General features: G+C 38.4%; 1 protein-coding gene across 4 annotated transcripts in view; it reads right to left on the bottom strand.

Annotated features, from left to right (window-relative positions):
* Positions 1-1067: 1067 nt before the first annotated feature.
* Positions 1068-6000, bottom strand: part of JMY (junction mediating and regulatory protein, p53 cofactor) — a 41844-nt gene continuing 36911 nt past the window's right edge. For 2 of the 4 annotated variants that reach the window (XM_081212723.1, XM_081212725.1), the window contains exon 11: positions 1068-5728. The gene's annotated coding sequence lies outside the window, so the exon portion shown is untranslated. Of the gene's footprint in view, positions 5889-6000 lie in introns of all 4 variants that reach the window. The other 2 variants (XR_014012848.1, XM_081212724.1) reach the window with 2 other exon arrangements.

Here is a 6000-nt window from a genome sequence, read left to right as displayed (position 1 = left end):
TGATGGGAGTTGTAATCCAGCAACACCTAGAGGGCCACAGGTTAGCCACCACTCAACTATGTGCAACGCAGCCAACTATTATATGCTCATACCAGCTAAGCGCCCTTCGCAGCACCACACGCCAAATCATACAAGCTTGGGGCTGTTCAGGGAATGAGACTACTTCCAGGATTATACCCAATGTGAAGTCAAGTTGACATGCCCCTTCACTGCAGGAGATTGTTGTTGATCAGTGACGTCTTAGCTGGGCTTGCAATCATTTTTCCTACAGGGAAGGGTGCTTCCCTTTCAACCCACGCCACTGCTGCCATTTCCAAATTCAAGATAATGCCTGGTACATTTGGAAAGAAGGCACTTTGTGCCTGGCTCAGATATAATACTAAACCACGGTTTAGCCAGTGTCACGTGAACAAGCCTGCTTAAGAGTTTAACCCTGGTTTGTTTCAACAAACCATACTTTAAAACTAACCACTACTTCAGACCTACCAACGAACAGTGATTTGTTTAAACTAGACAGTGAATATACAGGAGTGTAAGCCCAAGGTTTGCAGCTCATTTCTGTAACATTAAGCTATGGCTTAGTGTTACATTCAAACCGGCCCTTGGCCCTTGCTGTTACTGACAGCTTTTTTAAAAAAAGAAACATTGTTTTTATGGTGCGGCATACAAAAGGCTTTCTCCCGTTGGCTAGAATTTATTTATGAAGGCCACTAGTGATTGTGGCTCAGTTAGCCCTTTTCAGATATTCAGCCCAAACATATGAGGGCAAAAGATGTGTAGGAGGCTGGGGACACATATACTAGTCCTGCTTCCACTTCAGTCATTTGCATGTTTAGCATCAAGTCCTGAAGGAAGTCTCAAAGTGCCCCAAAATCTCTCTGCAACCAGGAGCCCAATCTCAACCATGAGGGTGCTTATCAGCATGCTGAACAGGCTTAGAAGCTCCCCACTCAACCTGGCAAGGTATTGGGAGGGAGGGAGCCCACCATGCCCACCCCTGTCCCCCTTCTTTTTGACCTCACATGTTCAAGCTGAGTGACCAGAGGTTCTGATTTACCTACAATTAATGGTGGGGAGGGACCATTTTAATCTGCAGCCCACTCTTCAGCTCCTCCTGGGAATAGAGCCACAAAGAAAGTATTTTCTAAACTGGACTCTTAATCAAAGATAGTGTGAACACCCATACTAGAAAACAGAATAAATAAAATTATGATGCCCAGGTCTAGAGAGTACATAGACCAATAAAGGCCAGGTATAACAGGCTGCTAGCCACATTGACCATGTTCCACGTCCAGTAGTGGGTAGACTGCTGCTGTGCTCAGGTCCTGCTGCCATGCTTCTCATGGGCAACTGGTTGGCCACTGTGAGAACAGGATGTTGGCATAGATGCGACATTGGCCTGATCCAGCAGGCTCTTCTTATGTTTATCTGCTTGCTGTTGATTTTTATGCTCAAAGCTAGGAATGCCCAGGAAATTGTCTTAAATAGCAGAAAAGGTTGTGCAAAACATTAGAAAACAGCTTTGCAAAATAGAACGTTCACCATGGCCCAAATTAGATTTTAATTACGTAAGATTTCATGTAGCAATTAATATACATTATTTTTTGTTGGAGGCTTTAAAATGAGTTATAGAATAAAACCGCTAGTGCTTTGTTTTTCAAACCATTACACACAGTAACAAAACAATGTGCTTTTCTCTACTAAAGAACACTTGGCCCCAATCCAGGGAAATGAGAGTGCAGCAAAAGGCTGTGTGGCTGCTGCTTCACCACAGAGCATCAGCCTGCCTAAGGCATGATCAAAGCAGTCAGAAGAGCAGGACACCATATTGAATCTGGATGTCCCCTTTCATGGTGGTTGGTGCTGCCATCTGCTTCCAGGAATAGGTTGCTAATAGATTAGGGTCAATATTGATAGCACACAACTATTGACACTTGACTCTAGTAGCATTTTAAAATTCCAACTTCCTCTCAATAAGGTGCTTACATCTCTTGCAACAAGCATCTCTTATGCCTCCTTTTCAATAAGCTTATTTGCTTGTTAACAGTTCACCAACACTAGATATACCTTGTTTCATGCTTCTGGGTTCATTATGAGTAACACAGGTAACCAAATTACAAAAGCATTACAGCGAAAATAAAAGAATGCTCATAAATCCAAATAGTTTTACAGTTCGCTCTTTAAAGTCAGTGCAAATAAAAAGAGAACATTGACTTTGAGTGAAAGTTTCCCCCCTTTTCACTAGACTGTGACAAAAATGCACATGATTCTCTGAAGACAGTGTCTACATGAAACACAACTCAAAAGCAAAAACTTGGAAAGCACCAGCAAGACATGATTTAGTGATGTTAATTAGTTTTTGTGGTTACCAATTTTATAATATAAGCTGCTCTACTCTGAAAAGCTTTACAAGCAAATGGTTGAAATAAGAAGCAAAACTATCTATACTAAAGAATATAGTCAGTATACAAATAAACCAAGCAACTAAAATTAAAGACTTATGGGATCATGCTGCAGAAGATAAAACCACTTTAATAAATGTTGCTGTTCAACATAATTTATTTTTCTAGTGGAAATATAACACATTGGCCTCCTTGCTGCCAAACTGCCAAACACACGACTCATCACCTCCTGGCATTTATAGTTCCTTGAGCTAGTCTACCACCAGTTCAGGGGCATCCAGGTAGATCACCACATTTCTTGACAGAATGCATTGTGGACAATAAATTGAGAACAACGGCTACAGTACAACCATGTACCGCAGTCCGTCTACAGCATACAAAATACTGGAATGCATTTTTTCATGCATACTTGTCAGCTGCATAGATTTAGGTGTGAATGCCACTTCAAGCAGCATTCATCAATAACTTTTCTTAAATGCACATATATTTGCTAAGTCTGCTGCAATAAATGTACTAGACTAGAGTACTGTGAGTTCTCAGCTGGTATGCAATGGCTTCAAGAAATAAAATTAGGAATCACTATTAATTAAAAGCAAAAGCAAAACATGTGGGAATATAATTATAAGGAATTGCACATAGATAAGATGGACAAGGTCCTAACTTGACAAATTTGTGTAAAATGCTATCCAGGCACTACTGGCACCCAGATTAATCTCTTCTTCCTAACAGATTATGGGGAAAAACTATACTCGGTCTAAAGGAAAACTCTGGATAGGAGATCAGCCACAGTACAGTGGTACCTCGGGTTAGACGCTTCAGGTTATGCGTTTTCGGTTTGTGCACCGCGCCGAACTCAGAAGTACCAGAACGGGTTACTTTCGGGTTTCGGCGCTTGCGCATGCGCAGAAACACAACCCGCATGTGTGCAGACGCGGCGCTGCAGGTTGCAAATGTGCCTCTCACACAGATCACATTCGCAACCCGAGGTTCCACTGTACAGCAGCCAAGTATGTATAAAATATGTTCCTCTGAAACAGCCATTTTTATAGTGCCAAAAGCCGGTTTTATTTTTTTGCATTAATTAAACTGTCAGAAATAGTTTTTTTAAAAAAACCAAAAACAAACTAGAGCTTTCAAGGCAAAGATTCCATATATACAGCCTGAACATTTCACAATCATCTTGAGAGCTTTATAAACTTTCCATATGAATTTAAAATTTATAGTTGCAAAAGAGTGTTAGCATAAGGAGTGTTACTCTCAATTTTCAATAAGTTATGTCTCCTTGATTACGTGAATCGTCTATCAAAATTTGCCATTCAAAGCTCCTGCTGCAACTGATTGTGTAAAGCTTTACATGATCCATCTCATCCTAATTTTTAGAAGTTCGTGTTTTGGGCTACAACTAAAATTTCAAACACAATATATTATACAGTGGAAATTTGGAGTGTGACTAAATGGAGGTGACTAAATGGCAAAGGCACACCAACTACATATATTATGGTTTATGCTAAAGGTCAACAGTTATATTTTGCAGCTATTTAATTATTGCCACCACCAAATCTTGCATTACCTGTGACTGTAACCACATAGTGCATAATGTGATTTTGGTTAATATGCAGTAACTTGGAAAGGAAATGGGTTGTCTTGTTTTTCAGAAAATTAATGTTCAGTTCCTAATACAGTTCTTTGTCTCCCCAACAGAAGGCGTTCTCACAATAATTGAACTCATGCTATTCTCAAGCTTACCTTTGGGAAAGGATAGCATTTCAGACTATATAAGGCAATAAGCTTTTTTTTTAAAAAAACAGAATGGCAGGTATCCTGATAAAATATTTCTCATTATTATTACTGGCCTAGGTAGTAACTTTTGCACACCCAAATATTTCCAAGAGTTGAGCTGGACTGTTACATGTATTGTCAAGTATTCAGGGTACTCCCAAGTATTTTTAAAATGAAAAACAGCAAGACATTTATTTAACCTCTTACTATGAAAGGTGAGTGGGCTTACTAAATGCATTCCATCCAATATGCATCTACTTATAACAGGGCAGTGAATATAGTAAATCATTTTAAAATGGATATTTCCTATCATAAGGGATCATAGTTTGTCAAGCACAAGATTCTCCTACAAGCAGAAATTTTCATTAGAGAGCATTTTAATAAGGGTAAGATTAGCCCTGGTACAGAAATACTATTCCGTACAGTACTCTGTTATTAAAAAATGAGCTGCCTGCAGCTATTAGTCATGCTGTTTGGGATTACGTTGCTTTAGATATTCACTGTACCAAAGGCTGTACCTCCTTTAGACCATTATACAACCAGGGTTAAAAATGAAGTGTTTTTCAAATAAGCAGGCTGTTACATAATTCAAATATTTTAACAATGACAGGAATAATGAAAACTGGAAAAAAATTATAACTTCCACAACTTAACAGTAAAATGGGATTTCAGTTTTGAATTTTCTTTAAATAAAGGTTCCTTAGAGTAATCAAAGAACAGTCAAACTAATAGACAAAAATAATTTTAAGTATTCTCATTACAAAATATTGCTTCTATAAATAAAATTTTATGTAACTTTATTATCTATCACTCAGTCCTGCAATTAAAATGTTTCTATTTATACGAGCATGGGAAATTCTAATTTAAAAATACAAGATGTACACAGTATACATGGCCTTCTAAAGGGTTTTGCTATATGCCATTTTAAATGTACTAGGCTGTAAACAATACATTCTTAAGTATATGTATTCCACTCTTAGGGGGCTTCCTGTTACTCTGTAGAGCCATTTGTTCCCATTTTCAAAATAACTTGTATTTTGTACAATGAATAGTTAAAATGCATTATATCTCTGAAATCCACTTCCTACATGACAAATATAGTGAGAAATAAAGACCTTTAGGAGAATTCCTGTTGCTGTAATAGAAGCTGATGTGAAAGTAGCAATCTGTTGATTAAACAGTGAAGTCTTCAGTGAACCAAAGGTCAGATTGCAGACCTGTCCTGGTAAAGTATGTTGGGAAGAAGCTCTGCTGCAATAGGTGCTGATTTAGTGTTTCACACGACTGTAAAAAGTGAGTGAAGAACCAGAAATATCTTGAATGGTTCGTTCTCCTCAGTGTTCTGCAAAATACAGATCTAATAAGGTAGTTTTTGATCCCATCAGAATTTTGTACCATAATTTAAAAAAATGCATTTTAAGCTCTTCTGCACATATCAAATTGTTTGTCAGATGACGCCTTTCCCAGACAGAAGGTGGTGAGCAAACTGTTGACTATGGATGTTCAGAAGTGAAAGGAAAATCATTATTCTGTGGAATCCTCACCACCTGTTTAAACAAACAAAAAACAGCTGAAGGACAAACTATAAAGTTGCTTTTTAAACCAAATTCTATTCCTTTAGAGGCCGCATCAAAATGTGATTTTCAAGCACCTATTCCTCCTTGGCATCTGAGTCTGCAGGCCACGTTCTGTGACAGGCTGCTCTAGCTGAAGATATGACAGAAACAAAATTAGTAGAAGAAAAGGAGAGGCTTAACTCTCCCAACAGCTCATTAATATGATTAGTCTTTCCCTCCCCACATCACCTGCTTGGAATACT

Source organism: Podarcis bocagei (genome assembly GCF_964188305.1).
Source record: "Podarcis bocagei genome assembly, chromosome: 11".
In the NCBI taxonomy this organism is placed as follows: domain Eukaryota; kingdom Metazoa; phylum Chordata; class Lepidosauria; order Squamata; family Lacertidae; genus Podarcis; species Podarcis bocagei.
Note: the sequence above shows the minus strand (reverse complement) of the source record. Positions and strands in the feature narration are given on the sequence as shown.